This window comes from Tinamus guttatus, unplaced genomic scaffold, assembly GCF_059628265.1.
Source record: "Tinamus guttatus ecotype Peru unplaced genomic scaffold, ASM5962826v1 Tinamus_guttatus_pri_ptg000052l, whole genome shotgun sequence".
Classification (NCBI taxonomy): domain Eukaryota; kingdom Metazoa; phylum Chordata; class Aves; order Tinamiformes; family Tinamidae; genus Tinamus; species Tinamus guttatus.
Genome location: NW_028288586.1, coordinates 11,024,076 through 11,045,553, shown reverse-complemented (window position 1 = coordinate 11,045,553; position 21,478 = coordinate 11,024,076). Strand labels below are relative to the sequence as shown.

General features: G+C 41.2%; 1 protein-coding gene across 1 annotated transcript in view; it reads left to right on the top strand.

The window, feature by feature from the left end:
• The first annotated feature begins 205 nt into the window (after nt 1-205).
• Nucleotides 206-21,478, top strand: part of FAM193A (family with sequence similarity 193 member A) — a 68,668-nt gene continuing 47,395 nt past the window's right edge. The window contains exon 1 of the mRNA XM_088540036.1: nt 206-324. The gene's annotated coding sequence lies outside the window, so the exon portion shown is untranslated. The remainder of the gene's footprint in view (nt 325-21,478) is intronic.

Sequence of the window (21,478 nt, the reverse complement as noted above, 5' to 3'; positions counted from 1 at the left end):
CCTTCCTCCTCCTCCTCCTCCCCCCGCTCCCTCCTCCCCGCCCGGGTGTCAGGCGCGATGAGCCCGGCCGACGCCAAGCGCGGAGCCAAGCGCCGCAAGAACAAGCGGGGCGGCGGCCTCGGCAGCACCGGCGGGCCGGGACCCAGCGGCGGCGCCGGCGGCCTGGGCAAGGCCGGGGCGGCGGCGGCGGGAGCGGCCCCTCTGCGCGCCGCGAGCCAGGCGGCGGCGGCGGCCTCGCCGAGCGCGGTGAGCGGCCTCCTGACAGCGCCGGCAACGGCCGCCGGCAACGGAGCGCTGGGCGGCGGCGCGGCGGGACACGGCGAGGTGAGGGGGGGCGGGGCGGGGCGGGGGGTCCGCGCCGGGGCCCGGCGCTGCGGCGGGCCCGGCACACGGGTACACACACACACACACACACACACCGACACGCGTGCACACACCCTAACACGAGCGCGCACCCGCTCGGGCGGGCGGCTCTGCGCGGGGGGCGGCGGGGCTGGGCCGTGGCCCCGGCTGCGGCCCCCCCGGCTCCCGCCGCCTCCTTTGTGGGGGAAGGGCAGCGCCCTGGGGTCTCTGCCGACATCCGCCGCAGCAGCCGGGATGGGGTGGGGGGCCGGGCCTGGAGAAAGCAAAGGCTGCGTTTGCACACACACATACACACACACACACACACACACACACACACAGAGAGACACACACACACTCCCTCCCGTTAGAACCGGGGAACCCTTTTTTGTACTGGGCAACTTCATGCAGGCTGGGTGGTTCAGTGCGGCTCGGATTTGCCATCTGCCTTCTGCTGCCTGCAGATCGTTTAGATGCGTTGCACAATTTAATGGAAATTAGTGTGAGGTGCCACGAGTCCATCCACCCCCTCCCCTCTACCCCCCGCCCCCAAGAAATTACGCAAGGACTGAGCATTGAGGAGATGCCCTCCTGGCCCAGGTGACAAAGGAGCAGCTGAGCTTCCCTCCCTTCCTAGAGAGATTGCCCCGAATTTTCTGCTGCTCCTACACAAAGGGTGCATTTAGGTACCATATTTGTAAAGGGATTTGCTGCTGACAGCAGCCTCTCTGCAGGTTTCCCTGGGTACTTCGCTCTCCATTACCCTTGCTAACTTCTTGTACCCATGAGGGGACAAGAGGAGAAGTGGCTTTTGGGGTATGTGCTATCTGTGATAAATGAGATTTTTGCTCTCCGTGTGGTTTTTGCGCCCATCATTTTGCTAGGTTCATAAGCAATTTGGTAGTTTTAGATTAACTTTTTTTTCTTCCCTTTAAAACTTGTGTTTCTATGCCCTCAAATTTGATCACCTGCCCAAAATGTGGTTTTCATTAATTATTTTTGTGTTCCAGTTGTGCTAATCTGACATAATTTTCATTTGGGACAGTAGCATGTGCATAGCTGGCAGAGTGATATGCATGACAGTGAAGAATAGGGAAGATGTTACTTGTAACTTGGCAAATCATCACCACTCTCTCTTCAAGTTTTAGATGATACATATACTTCTTTTCCTCATTTTTTAATATCTTAGGTTGCAGGCTCTTCCAGGCACAAGTTCTTACTTGTTGTTGGAGTAAACCTGATAATGCCGAGGGAAATAAAACAAGCAATAGAGTGATATGCAGGGTGGTCAACTGCTGTGACTGGAGTAGCCGAGGCATCACTATGCTTGATATTTTGAGCTGTTTGTCTTGTGGTTAGGTATAGTCCAGACTTGAGCTTTAAGCACAGTCCAACAGAGCATTTTATTTTATATATATATATATTTAAATTAATATTTAAAGACTGTGTTTGTAGTCATTCTGCTTAATGGTTCTCCTTTTCTTTTAGAGTAGATAGTTTTAATGGAAATGTCGTAGTCTTCAGCAGTCTTTATTTGAAGAGGACAAGTCATATCTTCAAAAGTAAATACAATATTACCAAGGAAATTTCTGGGGAAATAGTTTTGCACTGATACATTGTTTGTAATATAATAAATATTCACGTATTAGTTTGAAAGCATTTGTGAAAATGTCTTGATTTGTCATTGCCTTATACTTTGCTGCATAGGCAATTTGTCAGTAGATTCTGCATTTCACCCAATGATATGGGTTTAAGGATGCGAAGACTGACTGACAAGCAGGGAAACAAGAAATCTGATAAATAGACCAATTAGTTAAGATAGAATAAACCCGTGAAACAGACCTTATTTAACCAAAGCAATAAACATATTAGAATTGGGTAATAATGGGGACAGATAAATCCTTATGCTCAGTTTCCAAAAGGTAGATGTTATACCCACAAATAGTTCTATAAATTTGGTGTTAACTTTCTTTGTACTGGATTCAGTGACCTTTTTTTCTTGATATTTTCAGTACTTCTCCAATACAGTGGTGATATATAAAAGTTGCCGGTACTTAAAAGTTAAAAGTTAAATGAAAGTTAAATGTTTCAAAGATGAAATGCTAAAGCATAATTAAGTAGCAATTACCAATTCTAAAATGTGATATCCTTAATAGTTAATCATTTGCTAGTTAAAGGTACGTGGTCAAAACAAGACTCCGTTCTTTGAGCAAAAGAACAGCATATGTTGCTTCTGGACAAAGTTGAGAGAGAATTCTGTGTGTTTTACATGACTGATCACTTCTAAATTAGGTGCACTATTTGTTTTGGCTGGATGGAGAATAAGCAACACACTAGTAGCTGTAGAGGAGTAACCAGACTTGCTTGTACTTTCATCTTGAATAGCATGAAGTTCATGTTGGTGGGTAGGAGGAAATCATTGGCCAATTCTCTCCTGGATAAAATTGAATGATGTTTTATCTCTTGAAAGATAGACTCTATTTTATTTTTAAATCTAATATCTGCTGCACAGCATCACAAGTTTTCCATTTGTTAGTGTGCCTTCTGCGTCCAGCTTCAGTCACTGCCTCATGTCAGAGCATCCATTCTCGATGTTGTGGGCATGTCTTCCTGTCAATGATCTAATAGATGCTTTTTTCAAAATTGGTTTCAGATATGCAGAATGAAATAAGAAGTATAAGGAATGATCTCTTGTGTCCTTTGTATTTTTGTGTGTAAATAGTTGTTTAGACTGTAGAGGTATATTTTCAAAATATTTTATAAAACAGGTTGGGCAGTTTTAAAATGGTTATATATGGAAAAAAAAAAGTAGGTGTGGCTAACAGATATATTTCAATCGAGGATTTTATGTCTTATCTAAAGTTGTTCTTTTAGGACTGCATTGAGGACGTGCTCTGTCTTGTTGCAGGATGCAACTGGGCAGCTCTTGCTGGAATCTCCCAGGAAGCTGCATCATCCCGTGCACATGCTCTCAGATCAGGAGTCGCAGCTATAAAACTACCGAGTGTTTTACAGTGGTGGTGAAAGCAAGGGTGCTTAGACCAGGGTTCAGTGAAAGGGACTATCTCTGTTTTGCAAACCTGTAGCTATATCTAAGAGAGCTAGAATTGGAGGCCAAGTCGTTTATGTTTTAGTGGTCCCACTGTAAGACTTGTCCATTTTCTCAATTTTCTTTCATTTTTCTTTACAGAGCTAATTGCAGCAGTATCGCGGAATGGAAGGTTCAGAACCCTGTTAATGGTGCTAGTTTGTAGTCTGAAAATTGAGTAAATATTTTTAAACTTTTTATTGCTTTCTGCCTTGTTTTTGAATTCTGTGTTGCATTGGGCCTCCATAAGCTGTCATAGTGAGTCTTTCAGAGATGGTTAGGCTCTTGGTGCTGTAAGGTGCATTTCATTATTTTTATCCACAACTCAAAGGTGAAGCACAGTGAAAGTGGCCGTTAAGTAACGTGTCTGTGTAGTTTGGAGGGACAAGGTGTGTGCCCGGGGCTGACCAGCTGCGGTTGTTCTGGGCTACAGGCCTGACTGAACTTGTGGCATTACGGTGAATAATTTCGTAGCCGTGTTACGGTTCTCTTCCTTGCGAGTTTTCAGAGCGTTGTCTGTTGCAATGTGCACTTTATCAAATCTTCTTGCCTTTGAGAACTGTTCTAGAATTTTCAGGAGCTGTTTCACCGGACCGTTCTATTTTATATAACCTATTGCTTTTTTTAAGTAGATATTCTACAAGTAACGTAGTTTGCTGCCTTTTAGACCAGCACTTGCAGCAACCTTTGTAGTTTGCTTGGTTGTTTTGAGTTGTTCCCCCCTCTCCCCCCCCCCCCTTTCCTCCCTTCCTCCTCCACGCGATTGAAATGCTCAGAGGAAATACTATACAAAAGATGAGCTTTGTCATGAGCTCGGAAGTTCAGCAAATATCTAGTTCTTGTACTGTCAGGGAGCTAAACAAAAAAAAAAAAAGGGGGGGGGGGAAGTGTTAAAGCATTATTTGTTACATACATAGCTATTGTTTGTCAATATCTGTTAAGGCTAATGTAAGCTCAAAAAATGCCAGTAAATAGAAATAAGATTGTAACTCTTGTTCTTCACACTGAATAAACAGTTCAAATATTTTTAAACCTTCACGTAGCGTTTATTTTATGAGAGGTGTCTTCGACAGTCCAGTAGAGCATCTGTTCTTCTGACAAAATGCTGTTTTAGTCTATTCTTGAGCATAGGTGTAGTCTCTGCCCTGAACTTACTCTTTTTCCTTTTTTATATATTTTTATATGTATATACACACACATATATATATACATTTATATATTAAAATATATATTCTATATGTATGTAAAAGGCGTTGTAAGAGAATGGGATTGGGTATAGCTGGTAGGGTTGAATGGAGTTGCTAATTTAGAAGGGGAATTTATTTTGGTTTAAATGAATCCAACACTTGAAGCTTTAAAGCAAGTTTAATGATTGCGTAACATTTACAGTAAAAGTTCTTTCTTGGTTTCTTCCCATGATCATTAAGGTGTTTTCTTAGCTAATAGAAGTGAGACCCCAGGCCTGCATATTCGTGTTTCCTTCAAACCTTGGGAGCTCTGTGTCTGTGACCTTGGCGTGCACCGAGTCCCCAGTGGTTGCATTGCTCCCTCACCTCCTGCACCTGGTCTATCATGGTCAATTGATAACAAGAAAAATTGGTTGTGAATTGTTAAATGACACATGCTGAAACTGTGTCGTGTCCCCCTCTCCCCCCCCCCCCCCCCCCCAAAAAAAAAAAAAAAAAAAAAAACGTGATCTGGTTCAGCCATGTATTGTGCTCATCTGTACTGCGTAAATATTCTGCCGTGGCTCTGTGAGGAGGCACTTGCTTCTGGGTGGGAAGGCACAGGAATTGTTTTCTTGCTGTGTTGGTTGCTAGGTGGTCTAAAGGCAGCAGGTTAAAAAGCTAATTTTGTCCCTTAAAACTTTCTGCTCTAAAATTCTGTTTCTGATTGTGGAAGATGAAGCCTTTTTAATTTAATTCAGAACAATATCAACATGAAAAGTTACCCTGGAAATAGATGGATAATGATGAGGATATTTGGTTTCTGTCCAGTTTCTCCAATTCACTTTTTTTGGTTCAGGACAGTACCTGAAGTCTCAGTTGTATTTTATGTTTGTTCTGTGGTTTGCTAGGCGCTCACTCTTCAGTAAGGTATCCCGTTCTGAGGGGAGCCCTTGGATCCTCTCTTTTTTTTCCCTCTATTTGGAAGAGTTCCGGGACTGTCTCTTTTCCTTGCCTGACAAGGAGAGCTTGAGTGGATGTGGAAATTCAGTTTGCTGGTGCTCACTAGAAAATTCACCTTCAGCAAGAGGTGGTCCTTCGCAAATACAGGTCCTTAACAAATCTCTGCTGGAGATGTGTTGTTGAGAAATTATTAGGAGAACTAAGTGGGAAATAAATTTGCTTTCCTTATGATGTTTCCTTATGGTATGCCACAATATACAGGGATCCAGGTAATTGGAGGATTAAGTGTTTGTTGGGGCTCCAGAACTGGTGAGAAAGAAGGCCAAATATCATCTTTTACTAATGTGACATAAACTGGTTCTGCATTTCTTGTGTGTATAACTCTTTCTCAGAGTGTGAACTTTAATTGTGCTCTTAAATAACTTAAAGCAAACTTGGCTTCTTTTTGTAAGCTATATAATGTAGGAAAATGTAGCTCCTCCTCAAAATTCATAGTAATAGCAAGACACATGTACACGTCTGACAGGGAGACACTTCTGTGTGTCTCTCTAGAAGAGCTGTCTCTCTCCACCCTTTATTTTAGGAAGCCTCAGGGAACTCTGGTAGCAAGCTGGGTGCCTAAAGTTGACTAATATAAATATCACTGTAGGAAGCAATGTTTAGCCTCTACTTGCCCATTCAGCTATGATTTCTTCGTCTTTTATTTATTTATTTATTATAAAAAAAAAAAAGGCTGGAGCTCGAAAGGATAGAGATTAATGACCCCTGGTCATTTCTTAAAACTGAAGTAATAGCTTTTCTCATTTATAAGCAGTAAACAAAAGACTGACTCTACTGTGTGCTTCTTGGAAGAAAAACTCTGGATGCTTCTGTGAAATATTGCCATTCCTATCATCTTTTCTCAAATCTACAGAAATAGAAGAAGCTGCAGATGAATCTGTAATGTGATTTCTGGTAGAACACCATGAAATAAGTCCTCATGCACAATAGATCTTTATAGCAGTAATTCTTTAACATGCTGATCTGTTGAACTGGTTTGCAGTATCTTTGCCAAGTGTTTACTTTTGAAGGAACTTCAAAAAGACAAAACCACAGAGATCCAGTTAGATACTGAAGTCTGTATGGGGTTATACAAATCATTATTTTGAATCCCAGAGCTTTGCACTGCCTTGATCTAGAGCAGACTTGTCAGCCGCAGCATCGAGCTCGAGGACTTGGGTTCTCCTACCAACCTCCAAACGTGTCAGAGGGAGTCAAGTTGCTGCCCTAGCTGGAGGGCCAGGAGCACCTCTGCTACCACAGGGAGTGAGGAAGATTTTCTGGGAGTGAGCATGGATGGCAGTTGCTCTGAGGAAAAGCTGCTGGATTTTGTATCTTTTCAACTGCTTTGGCAGCAGCTCAGTGGTCTGCGTTGAGCTGTGAACAGATGGAGGATGTGATCAGCTGTTGGGGCAGTGTTTGCTGCTCTAAATAGCTGTTCCCTGGCTTCTCTAGAGAAAGGTAGCGGGCTGCCTGCAAGTGCGCAGCTGGAGCCTGGGGACTTCGCTCTTCTAGATCTAAACTGTTAGACACCCGTATTTCCTAATAGTAGATATTAATTATGCCTATGCTGTTCAAAGTATTGGTTGATCATGACTTGCATCACAATATCAGCTTATTTCCAAATGAGCAATTACCAATCTGGGGATGAAAGTGAACTAACAGCTTCTCTGTTTAAAATAAAAGCAAAACAAACAGTGCGGGAAACTGGACATTTGTTGGTTTATGTCCAAAACTGAGGAATATGCTGAAAATGTAGGTTTACTAAATATAATATAAAAGTACATGTATCACTGGCTCTCCTGTGGCTGCTATCTACTTAATTAATATTGTGTGATTGATTATGTTTTTTTCTACATCTAATATTCTGAATCAGTGGTTTCTCTGAGCCCGTGAAAAACTCCATGTGGTTATAATTATCTGTAGCATAAAAATGGGAAACTTAAGTCTTTTTTTTCTAGGATTTTTTGATACCTTGATATCTGGGGATCCCACTGAACGTAATTGTGTGAGGGGTGTCTGTATGCTGCTTTTCTTTTTCTTCCCCCTTCCACCTTAAGATCTGCTTACTCACCTAAAAGTGGAGCAAAAGTAACCACTGAAATTATTCCCCAAAGAGGATTTTGGAGAATAAAATGTAGAGTAGTAGCACACTCCTCCGCAGCCTCGGCAGCTGAAGGAGGATTACAAGGGTAGGAATCCCACCAAGTTACAGCCCTGAGCTGCTCCTGGGAGGGATAATAGGCGCAGTGTGCTGTGCTAGCACCACGCGCTTGGGGAGCCAGCTTTAGATAAAGTTGCTCCTCTACGCTAATAGAGGATCTGACTCCATGGTAAAAAAAAAAAAAAAAAAAAAAAAAAAAAAAAACCCTGCCTTTTAGGTGGACCTCGCGCAGTTCTGGGCTATGGCTGTGCCAGAGCTGGCGTGCGGTGACTCTTCAAGCACATCCACCAAGTGCTCTGTTTGTTCCCCCCAACAAGAACTCCATGGAACCTGGAATCTGGTGGCTGCCACCTGGAGCGAGGTCACCCTGAGGCCCAGGGGTGCCATGCTGTATGATTTACATGTAGCCAAGTCTTTTCTTCTCTGGGACCCCTAAGTATCTTGTCTTCTCTCTACTTTTTCCCCCACCACCTGTCAGAAGAACCAGGTGATGCATTTTTGGCCATTATGGATCTGTTTTGTTCAAGCATGTGTGAGTCTGTTTTGCGACTAGTGAATGAGGAAGGGCCTTTGGAAAGGTAGTGAGGTGAAGCTGAAAGGGCTTTTTACTTCCTGCCGGATGATGTAGGAGGAGAGTTAACGTGGATGAGGGCAGAAAGAGGGATAGAAGAGCAAGCATTACTTGTATTATATGAAAAGGTCTTTGTGCTTTTGAGATTAAACAAGCAAGCTCATATAACCAAGATAGAGAAGACTATCTAATATACTTACTTGTCCAAGTAGTTTTCCTCCCAGGAAAGACATCTGTGTATGACCTTATGCAGCATAAATTTATATATATATATATAGAGAGAGAGAGAGAGAGATATGTATGTGTGTGTATATATATATATTTAAACTTGACTAGTAAGCTGTGGTTGTGTCCTTCGCAGGTTTTGAGTGTCTGTCATGAAAGTTAACTTCATTATATTAAGAAAGATAAAGCATTATAAGGTGAGAGAAGGAAGAGTTGAATCTTCCTTCAATAAGAATTTATCTTTTAATGCAGGCCACAGGTCTTTAGAAACTATGTATTTCTTTATTAGGGCTTCTCTTGTGGATAACACTGAATTTATTGGCAATTTTGTTATGTAATGTACACATAATGTTCTGCGGAGTGCTCCAAGTCCGTGCTGTGACTCCTTTTCTGCCTTAAGCTTTGTACTGTCGGAGCACATCAGGGGCAGTTCACTACAAACACAAGTGGCTTTGCACAGGGGTGCCAGACCTGAACGCTCCCTGTCACCCGCTCCATGACTTCGATGTCTTCCTCAAAGAGAAAACTAATGCAAACAGCTGTATGTTTATGTGGTTTGAAGTCGTAAGAAACTTTTGGCTTGCTTCTGCATTTTGTATTTCTGTCCCCCCCCCCACCATAGTCTAGGTGCAACGAGCTAACAGCAGTTGCCTGATTTAGGATGCACAGAGCACATTAAGTATTCTTCACAGACTTCTAAGTTGCGACTTTTTCAAGAAATTCAGGAAACCTCTTTCAAAGTTTAAAAGCACTTTAAACCCACCAGTTGACGATTTCAAATGTGTTTTAGGTAGCGTTTCACTGAGGTGGATCTGAGACTCTGAATTTGGGTAGCATTAGGGTTGATGTAAGCCTGGAGACTTCCTTTTGTGGCATCCTGTGAGTGAATATGTATGTGCTCATACATGTGCACGCGTGTATCCAAGCTTTTCTTTTTTACATGACGTTCTCCAGTATGGATTAATGACATGAGTATGGAGGTTTAAGCATGGGGTAAGTGCTTGGTATATGTTGCTTGTAAATGAGGTGCCTAAGTAAATGTTTACAAGTTCTTCTTTGCACTGGGTCTCACAGTGGCACCATTCTTTGGATGCAAGATAGTTTGCCTTATACAGCCAGCTTGAGCCACAGTACAATTTTGCCAGCCTTTAGTGTTTAATTGGTGTGAAGTTAATGACCAAAAGATTTCTTAATTGCCATAATGCTTTCAGGCTGCTTATCCCCAGTAAGCTGCTTCCATAACAGATGGCAAGTTAGTGGTTTAGTTGAGGTTCCCTAGAAGTTTTTCATTCATTTCACTTCATTTTAATGACTGTAACTTGTGTGGCTACAGGTACTATATACTGGAGAAATAATCTTCCTTGGAACTGCAGGCTGCAGATGGATTAAGATATTTTATTTTGTTGCTGAGCAAGAGCTTGAACACTTCTTTGCCGTCAGGGGAAACTCCACAGTGTTGTCTGTGATCATCTTTGTTTTACCTTTGCTGCTTTTTCCTGGCTGCTCTGTAAGGTCCATCTCCACTGTACTGTCACTCTCCCGTTGCTTTGAGCAGTCCTTAGGGAATGGTACTGTGTCTGCTGTGATTTGAAGCATCTTAGAAGAGTAGGCTGAGGCTGACTGAGTTTTGTTGCAGTAGTCGATGCCTAAGAGCCTGAAACGCACGAATAAGGGTGGATGTAAAGTTTCTGTATTTTTAGATGTTCGCCGCTTAAAAACAACTTGTGCTTTCAATAGAAAAATTGGAATGGATTTATATATATTTTTTTCCTTTTCTGTACCGAAAGGAGCCTACCATGCTTTTACAGCATTCTCCACTAATTTTAAATTTGAAGCCTTATATAGGAAAGGAAAGAATGTGTTTTGAGGAGAAACATTGCATAGTAACTATGTTATATATTAATTATTGTTTATTTTAGGAAATAGTTTCATTGGCTACCTAGTTTATTGTCTTTCAGAATTAGGTGAAAAGCAGGACATCATTGCACATGCTTAGAATATTTTGCCGACTGCTTGTTGGACATTAAAAAACAAACTTTGCTGACATATCTTACATCGTTGTAACAAAAAAGGGAAGAGAAATAGTCTTCTGGTTATCTTTAAAGTCATTCTGAACTTTTCTCTTTGTTTTTGAATCAGGTGAAAATGTGTGTGACTGTATGCGGTTTAGGGGGTTGTTCTGGTCCCTAGAAATTCATTAAATATTGCTAGTAACATCCTATTGACGTTTATTCCTTAAATATAATTTTTCAAATAGAACTTGAACAATGTGTTTCTTATCACTCTTTTTTTCTGTCATTAAAAAAGCAACTGAATATACTCGTGCATTGAATGTGTGCTTGCCTTTTGACTAATGATATTAAGTGAGGATCTGTCTAAATTTGAAGCCATGTTTTAGCTTTTAAGCCAGCTGATTGCTTCTATTAATGTTACCTGTTAGTGAACTTGGCTCATCCTGTCTGTCAAAAAGGTATTTCTGACAGTTTGGCAGCTAAGCTAAAAATCTTGTGATAGTCCGTGTTAAAGCTGAGGGGGTTAGACCTCCCTTGTGCTGAAGACAGTAAAAACATCCCTTAAAGATATTCACAAGCTGGTTAATGTTTCTAGTAATCCCGAGAAAGTCAACCTCCCTATCACTAGGATTTCCCTCCTTCTCCCCCAGTATGCTGTCTTGGCTCCTATATGTTACAGCATGAGAGAATATTTGAGCTGTTACCCAAAAATTAAATAATCCATTCCAGAAAAATTGAGTTTTTATATTTTAATTGTTTTTTCCCAAATTAGGAATGAATTCTTCTGATGAGTCACAAAGCAACCATAGAAAATTATCTTCTTATGTATTTCCCTTTTTTAATAGCAGGAAGTGTTTTGTCTTCGCTGTTCTACTTTTCTTGCATTGTCCTGTCACACAGATACTGCTGCCACACGTACCCTTGTGTGGTTTGCTTGGACAACAGCATTTCTGAGTTAAATGTAAGTTTGTGGGTTTTCTTCTTGCGTTTGTATGAACTGAACCCCTGCTATGAAAAGTTGACAGAATGGCTTCTGGCTTTGTGGGTGTTTTGAAGGCTTTCACTCTTCTGACTAGGTGGTTTTCAGTTCTTGGTGTCCTTTTCTTCATCTCTTCTGCATAAATGAAGACTTCAGGTGGGACTGTCTATTACAGAGTTAGAATAAGCACAGGAATTGCGTGGGTTGGGTGCATGCGTGGCCAGGGCAGTGTCACGCCCGCTGTTTTTCTCCTCTTCTGGAGACCTCCCTGCTTAGCGAGGGCTGCGGGGGTTAGCAGAGCGGGAGTGCTGCAGGTACCGGTGGTGCTGGCGGAGGGTGTCCTGGCAGCTGCTGCGTCAGCCTCCCTGTACGTTCAGTTGTGATTCCTCCTGTCCTTGTAATGGCTTGATCAACACCCACAGCCAGGAGTGGTGAAGATTTCCGCCTAGAGATGACTGAGAGTAGTTGTTCTTTTCTTAGAGAGCCAATCTTACTCTGTTTGTATTTGGATAGTCTTAACTCCCTGAGAAGACAGGAGTGGCAGAAGCATAAAAACGGACGCCAGATTTCCTGCTACTGCTTCGTGTGCAATGAAGTTGTCGTTTTCTCCATCTTTCCAATCACCCTTTGATTTGTTTTGCGTTGAGGAGAGTTACTGGTGATAGCAGGGTGCTGGGCTAGCCAGCCCATCTGAGCACAGGGATTTGTTAGGAGTTGGGCAGCTACTGGAAAGCTGAGCTGATTTTCTCCTCATAGCCTTAAGTATATTTTACTGATGCTAGAGCTCTTGCTGCCTCTTAAAATAGTAGTGGACACCAGTGCGAGTAAATATCTGCCTTGATACTTTTTACAAGATGGATGATTTTTCTGGAAAAATACCATTCATGTACCTTAATGTTGGTATTTTTACAATTGCAGTCTAGGAGGCAGAATAAATGCAAGGATCTAGCTTTTACAGGACTGTTCATAACCATCATAATTTTAACTCTGCTTGCTTTACTTTGTGAATCTCATTACAGCCAAACAGACAGCCTTGCTACTAGTCTACAATAGTTGCTTACTCTGTGTAAAACTGCTTCTCTGCAATCACACTGAAATACCTCTCCTTAATTTCACCTGTAGCAAAGGTGTCGTTGTTGAGTGGTGTGGATGAGTAGCAGTTGCAGCTTTTTTATTTTACTTCTAAGTGTCTTTTTAGAACCTGCTGTTTTTCTTGCAAAAGTACTACTTTATTATAAGCGAATTACCCCTCTGCTTGGTGTTTCCTGATCGAAGCTCTCCATCACTGCGTGTGCTCTGTCTCTTGCGTTGTTCTTGTGGCTCCTTTTGCAGCTTAGTATCTATCTCTTAGTTTGATACCAGAAATGAATATGATATTCCAGCATCTCTTATCAGTATTGTAAAATCTTAGAAGACAAGGATGGAATGAACCTTGACGCTTGTATGTCCCCCTCCTTGCCCGTGAACACAGGGTTGGTTACACTTTGGTCAACTGTTTGTCTAAACTGCTCTCATCCCGACCTCATGGACAGGGACTCCCTGGGCAGCCTATTTTTTCCTTTGATACTTTGCTGTTAATTTTCTACTGTATGGTCTTCATCTCCCGTGCTGCAGTTTGAACACTTTATTGCTCAGCCTTTTTGCTGTGGGCACAGAACTGACTGTCCCTTCTCCCTGTATTCCAATCGATTAGCTCAGTGTCCCTGGTTGTTCCAGCCTTTCCCAGTAGGTCATGCTGTCTAGATCTGACAGTCATTCTCCTGTGGCTTTTCTCCCCTTGGTTCATATCTGGCCTGAAGAACTGTGCTCAGAATGAGCTGCAGTTCTCCATCCAAGACTTAACTGTGTAACATTAGACGGAAGGATTATATCATGTGTCACATAAGCTTTACATCCCAATGTAGCATCAGCCTTTTTTCCAAAGGTATGACCTTGTCGACTCCTCTTTTGCATGTAGTCACTTAAATCTAATTGGAAACTCATAATAGTTTTATCTAGATCTTGTTTTTTCAGTTTGGCTGTGAGGATGTCCCATGAGTAAGCCTGTGAGAAACCTCACTGAAGTTACCACCTCCACTGTGAAAGTCACTCATGGAAGAAAGTTGCCGTAGTTTGACATAGCTTGTTTGTGACAAAGCCATGCTGGCTGCTCCTGCTCTCTGTATCTTCAGAGTGCTTAAAAATAGTTGCTTGAGCATGTTTGAGTGTTTTTTTTTTTTGTTTGTTTTGTTTTTTTTTTTTTTTTTTTTCAGAAATTCAAGTCAAGCCAACAGAGCTGTTATACCCAGTTGTTTCTGCCTTTCTTCTTCCTCATGGTTTGGGGATGGCAGAGGGAGAAGGCCGTGTTTTTGTGTCTGGTCAAGGAAAGTGACTTCGTTCATCTTTTTCCAAGTTTTTGTTATTAGCCATGAATTTTTAGAGTGGGATATTGAATTTTTTTTTTTTGGGGGGGGGGGGGGATGGCTTAAAGGATCCTTGAACAACTTCACTGAGTGTCATAAGATCTAGCTATCTAAAAAAAAGAAAGAAAGAAAAAAAAAGGGCACGGCCATTCCAATGCTCGGCTGAGCATGCGTAGGTATTTTTACTTTTATGCTAATTGTTCCTGTAAATTGCTTAGAACTTTAGGGAAGACCTTTTTGCATGATTCTGTCTTCCCTCTTCATTGAATAATCAACTGATTCTTATTATTAGTAATGTTTTTGCAGAGTATTTTCCTAGTAGCCTGAAACTTTTGTGAGAGTTAGTTCATTTTGTGCCTTTTTGATTTGTTACCTGTATTCTCTTGCCATGCTACATTGTCTGTGCTCCCTGGAGTTGATGAAGAATTGATGTAGTCTGTATTCTGTTGGCTATGTAGTATATATTCTCTTGCTATGCTTTGTTTGCATGAATGTATTTATATCTTTAGTGTCATTTATTTAAGAAATAAGACTTCCAATATCTTTGTCTATGCATTTCTGATATTTGTATCTTTTATATAAAAAACATAACATACCTTTTCCCCTCTTTTTTCCATGAACCATCTGTAACCTCCTCTTGGATAAGAATCCTTGTACAGTTGATCATAATCTTGGTTATGTAGTAAAAGCTGAGGTCCTTTACTTGTGCTTTGTACGTCAGTATACAAACCCACGAGACTGGCAGTTTCTTTTGAACTTTGGTTGGATAACCACGTTCTCTAGCCTTTAGACTCTTAATCAGGTTGTCCTGACTTCTGGTCTTTGGACTCTTGACAGTTTAACTCAAGTTAGCAACTAAGAAGGGTATCTTTTACTCATTCATTCTTTGAAATCTGTTGTGTTTTTGATTACCAGCTTGTAGAACCATATTGCGTGATCAAAGAAAGTCAAAGCTGTGCTCTGGTGGCATGCTTGTAGGCACGGGGTTATCTACAGAGTGAATTAGTTCCTGAGTTAGGTGTTGGATTGACCGTGAGCGTTTTGCTCGTTCACTCCCTGCGTTGTGCAGAGCTGTAACTCTCTGTGGAGCTTCTGCTCCACACGTTGCTGTTAGTGGTGTACTTGGTACCTGCGTGGATGAGCAGGGTTTCCAGCTCTGAATGGGCTGGATGAACATTGGGCAGCTTTCTGCGGCACCCTGGAGATGCTGCGCGTTGGCCTGTTGGTCGTATGTGATAGCTGGGGTATCAGGGCTTCTCAGAGGCTGCTGCAGGCTGCCACTTCTTTGCTTCCTTGTGGCAGGAATGACTGCAAGTCTGATGGTGTAATATCAGGTGAGTGCTCCTTCCTTTCATTGCGCTGTAATCCTTTGCTTATCAGTAGAGCAGATGCATTTTGATGAGTGGTGGCTGCAGAGAACACCTGGAGCAGTCGGCTTCCCTCGGAAGCATGAGAAGATGGCCTGTTCTTGGGAGAGCTTGGCTTTCCCATCCATCATCCACCTGCTTTTGTCTTCAGCAGTTTCTCCACATGGATCCCCACAAAGATGTCAGAATTGCAGGTCTCAGCTGAGTTTCAGCTTAGCTGTCTTGTGCTTCTCCTTCATAAAAGAGAAAAAAGAGATGCACAAAGGGTTTATATGGATGTCTGGGTGCGCTGGATATCTTCCTAATGATCATCCTCAGAGGAAATGTAAACAACTGTTCCTACAAATCTAGCCCAGATTTAGCTGGGGCTCAGTGTCGAGGTATAACCTTTACATCTTTGGTCAAAGAATATTTAAGAGTAGGGTTTGAATAATGCCATCTTTCCTTTTTGTTTCTAATTTGTATGTTGGGATCCTGGTTGGCATCTTTGTTGCTCATCCTTCCCTCGCTCTTTAACTACCTCCAGCGGCTTTCTTCGAGCTTGGGATGAGTAAACTCCTCTGGACAATCTGATCTATGCTTCTTAAGTTGCAGCAGGAAAGCAGGTGTGCTTCGGTTAAAGGTCTTCAAGCTGTACATATTTGCCCAATTAATGGAGTAAATTTTTGGTCCTTCCCATAGGAGGATGGCTGGAGGATATGATGTGTTCTGCTTCAGTAGGGCACTTCACATGTCCATGAAGAGTTCAATTCATGGTTTAATGTGTACAGTGGGTATCTAGAACTGGGCCGTTTTTGGATAATGATATGAGAGAGCGGAGGAGCTATAATAGAGATGTTAGTTTAACCTGTAATTTATTTGTATTTTAGTGATTTGTTATAGGCATAAGTGTGAATGCAGTTCTGGCATTTGGAACAGCCTTGTTGCTGTCTATTCCCCAGGGTTTTTCCTGACTGTTTCCAAGTCTAGCTCTTAAATTAGGGTTCTGCTCATGTTAAGGTTTAAGAGGTTTAGATCCAGAGAATTATTTTTCTTCCTTGTATTGTATGCGTCATGTCCGAGGATGGTGGATGCAATTTGGCTGAACTTTATTTCTCTGTTAAGGAAAAAACATGAGCAGTTTTAGTGATTCTGTTTGTTGGGTCCTTTGGAAAATGCCCTCTCACATGCACTGCTTCACTTGATATCTCAGTAGCTTTTGCTGTTCAGGATGAGCATGTTTAACCCTTTATCTGTTTTTCATTAAATAAGTGAGGTCACTTTCTTGTAACAGCATTCCTGTAATACAGCATCTAAAATAGTGTGTTTAAAGTTACATATTTAACTAATTCATTCCTAAATACTGTTTTCTTACACTTGCATTTCAGTGCTGCTTACTATTTCATGTGAAAGCACAGGCATGCTCTGGGGTTTCTCATTATGCAGTTATCTTATTAACCTTACATATTTCTGTTTGATTGAAGTATAAACAGATTCAATCTCTGATGAATATGTACTAGGAAAAAAACAAGAGAAAAGTGTAGATTCATGGCGGCTGCCTGTTGGGGCTAGCAGGGAGGATTTGGGGGCATGTTTGCTACCTGCTCAGAACATTTTTGGCTGTGGTACTGGGGAAAAGAAGGGCTTCAATCGCTTGCTGATGAGCTTGTGGTGTTTGCTTGGCTTGTGCAGCTGCGTAATTGCTGGAATACTGCTGAGCATCTTTCTAGTACAGGAAAGGCCGGATCCCGGGAGGAGCTGGGTTGGCTCTGTTCTGCTGTGTCATATTTGGCTGCGATGCAGGAAAGTTTTGCGTGTGGGATGTATTCTCATAAAGAACTTGTAATGGGTGCAATTAAACCAAAATCTTCTTCCCTGCCTTTGCCCTCCCGGAGAGCCCGGTTGCTCGGTGGCTGCACATCTACCTCTCACTCAAGTCTAAGCTTGTCTGGGCTTAAATTAGGTCTATTGTTTTAGATACCTGCTGCCATTTCACTTGCAAACTAGGGAACAGCATTTTGCACTCTGCAGAAAACTCTTTAAATTTAACTAATTGCTATGCTTCAGACAGTAAAAGTCATATTTCTTCTCCCTTCTTGTAGCTTAGCATTAACTAAGCCTGAAACCAAATTAAAATCAGATTTATCTTGCAAACTCTGCTTTTACACAAAACTTAGTGTTTTAGGGATTTTTTTAATATTCTAAATGCATTATTAAATAAGGGTCTTATTTAAAAATAAACAAGCAAATAAACAAAAAACTAGTGTAGGTGACTTCCCATCCCTGCTCCCTCTACAACCAAATGTCCAAAAAAAAAAAAAAGAATCCTACCACCCAGTAGACAAAAGCAGCTTGTAAATTATGTTTGAAGTGCACATATTTGGGTAGCTACAGAAGGATCCGGGATTTTTTTTTTCCCATCATATCCATAGAAATATCATAAAAAACCCCTTTCATAAATTGATTAGGCTTCATTTTGAAGTGGATCTTCACTACTTCAGGACTGTTTTAGACCTTTGATGCGGTCGTTGATAGCATGTGGGTGTGTGTGTGTTTGTTTTGTTTGTTGTTTTTTCATTTAAGCCTGCGGGTCTTCTTGGGCACTTTACTTTCTCATTCTTAGTTTAATTCTTCGTTCTTCCATGTTCACCACGTGCCCCGGGAGAGCTGCAGTGCTTGGAAAGCAAAGGAACCTCTTTGCCTGCCATCCCCTTTGGCTGTCACTGCATCTGTTCCAGCTGGTCATTTCCTGATTTTTTTAACCTCCTGAGGTCCATCATGGCCCTGCAGAGCAGCTCTGCTGCTTGCCAGCGTCCTTGGAGAGAGAGATGCATCTCGGAAACGTTGCCTTTCGCTCATCTTAAAATGGCTGTAGTGACTGTGAGCCATCAAAATCTTCCTTGGAAGTCACTCCCACACTAAAATATCCAAAATCTTAATGGAGGACGTTTCTCAGAAAGGTATTCAGGATTTCTGGACTGCTAGGACTTGTGCAAATTTAGCACAAGACACATCACAAGCCCTGGACTTTTTATTTTCTTTCTTTTTCTTGTGCTCCATTGAGGTGTGAAAACTGACTTGGAGATGGGGCTGGAGGAATTCTGACAATTGTCTCTTGTAAATTCAGGATATGAAAGGATGGGAAGGAGTTAAAGAATTATTCATATAAATCATTAAACATGCATGGGCACAAGTGATACTTAAAAATTAGCTTATTTCTGATGCACACTTCCAATATATGTGCAGAACCTCAGATCCATATAATGCAAAATACAAGTAAGATAAGGGTATTAATTGCTGCTTATTTTTAAAACTAAGAAGTGGAGGAAGCCTAAGCTGAATAAATAGTCATATTAAGCCATGTAATTGTTCGCATAGCTATAAGCTTGATGTAGTTTCTGGCTACGCATAATTTAAGAGGAGCTGAGAGGTTTACACTTAATTGATTGCATTTTTTCCCCTTCATTAAATAAGGTTCTTTCTCTAGGGTAGGAGCTAAGATGATCGCAGGTTTGTATCATGATTTGCAGGCTTCTGATTTATATTCAAATTTGAATTCAGAATATAGGTTTTTGTTCCTCTTCTGTGGTATCTTTACAGTGAGATATCTTTGCTTTACTAAGCTAAACAAGCTGCAACATTTCTCCGCTAAATCCCATTTTATTCTCCCTCCCTTAGAAACTTAAACATACCTAAACATATACTTTTATGACCAAAACTAGCAATGTTTTGCTTTAGTCTGGAAGTAAATTGTTCTTTTATTCGCAGTGCTGTGAGGAGACTACCTGTCAGTCAAGGGCTCTTATAGTTTACACAAAGAGAAGTTGAGAAGTTGGGTAGAGCGTCAGATGCAGGCTTTTCTTCAAAGGCTGTGTTTTTCATACTTTGCAGTGCAACATGAAATTTCAATGCAGCAGTCAGTATGTATTTCTGTATCCATTTATAGATTTAAATGTGGTGTAAGTTGCAGCTCTGAGAATTTTTGCTTTTTGCAAGATGGAGAGATGCTTTTGGTTCAAGAGAAGATAAAATGTCAAGATGAGCTTGCAAGCATAGACACTTCTCACTGAATCTTGGCTCACTGGCTCTCCCCTCTAGCTCTGCTTCTCCACTGGAAGGCAAATAACCATTAACCACAAGAGACTTGGGTTCAGTCAGTGCAGGTTAACTCTGGCATTAAGTCGTGGCTAGTAACCACGCTTTTTCCTTGGGGAAAAATTGTATTCAGGGCCATGAGGACAGCAGGAGAATTTTATCTTTGGATCTGGACTAATACTGCATGAAACACTGACTGCCTTTGAAAAAAGTAAGGAGACCTGCAGGTTATTAAGAGATATTTTGTGTGCAATAGGAATATTTTGTCCATAGATTATGCAGGTCTTGCATCTGTTTCTCTGTAGAGACTTTCATTTATTAATTGGCCCTTTAAGTTGTATATATTTAATGGGTTACAGGAAATTGTTCTAATGCTGTTTTTTTACTGCTGACTTGGAAAAAGTATGCAATTTTATTGGTAAAGCTTCCAAAAGATAAAATGACTTGGAAAGTGATTAAAAAGGGCATTCAGGTGATATAGGGAGAAAAAAAAAAGACATTTAATCATATGCTTGTTACAAGCAAATGGTTTTCATACAAGTTTAACCACATTCAAAGTGATCTACGTGGAAGCAAGGAGTGTTGGGCTTTCAGAAAGCTGTTTCTTTGGGTGGAGGGAAGCAGGAGAAAGCTGGTCCTCTGTGGCTGCTGGGCTGCCAGCTTATACCTAGCTGCATGGCATTGTACTAATAAAGGCAAGTAAGGTCAATAACAATTCATAACAATATGAAATGGAGGAGTTGGGAGAGAGGTTGTTTCCTATCTGGTGCTGAATTCCTCAAGAATACTGTGTGCAGTTCTTGTGGAACAGAACTTAGGAAGTTCTCTCGTTGTGATTTACAAGGGCCTGTTTTCTTACTCTTTCCAGTTCCTCACTTATTTAACGGGAAGGTGAGAAGTGTGTAGCACAGAAAGATGTGATAAGGGAGAGTCAGCAGATACGTGATGAAATCTGCTAGGGGATTCTGAAATGAGATGAATTCAGTTTTAGTTGATTTATCGCTAGCAGTCCTTAAATAGAGATTATGCTAGATCATATCATCTTGAAAAAAAAATCTGAATAGGAATTAATTCAGGAAGGTCTCCTGGCCTTGAACTACATCAAATCATTTGACAAGTGTTATTCTTCAGTAGGGCTTATGAAGGTTTGGATTGAGGGGGGACTGCTCTGCATTTAAGGATTGGTCTTATCTGGCCTTTAGTATAAGTGTATAAAATGCTTTATCTGCAGCTCCTATTTGTGCTTCTGGAAAAGCAGTTAGCAATATCCTAAAACTGCATTTTGGAAATTCTTTTGTTAAGAAATCGCTATGGAGAATATTCCAAAGGTTGTTTCCAAGACATACCTGAACTCGGTCAATGGAGTGTTCCCAAAGCTGTGCTCCCCGCTTCTTTCTCCCTTTTAGGCTGAGTACAGTTCATGTTAAGCTTTTTGGGACCAGATTTTTGTATGTAAACAGGGCTTGCACTTGATTTATTAATGCTTATTAATTTAACTAACATAACTAAATTATTCAAACTCTATCCAGAGCATCCTGGCATTGTGCTGAAATTGTAGTTCCACTAAAAATGTTTAAATCTCCCTTGCTACCTGCATGCAACTTAATGTCTGGAGGTCTTTGGGACTTCTCTTGGGACCTGGACATTTTATTTATAAACCATTGTGTATTTCTTTGTTTTTCTTATTAGGCTTGCTAATAGCAATTGGTTTCTTTGTTACATCAGAATCAAGTAAATTGTAGGTACAAAAGGGCATTTTGTTGACAGGGACAGGAATGAGTATTCCCATCCTGAAGTTTAATGGAATTAATACTTGAGTTGAGCATCATTGAAATTAACATCCAACAAAGTCACTATTTTGACCATGCTCAATAAGAGATAAGAACTTCTGGGTTAGCCTGGCTTTGTCTTCTGGTTTGAAAAATAAATGATTATAGATCATTCTGTCTTTTAATGGGATACAGATCTGGCTTTTTTTCTTAACTTTGGTTTTTGAATTTTCTATTTTTGCTTTTTTTCACTAGTTATTGCAGAGCTCATGGGCGGAAATGTAGGCCTCTTGTTTGTTTTTGTAGTAATGCTTTCA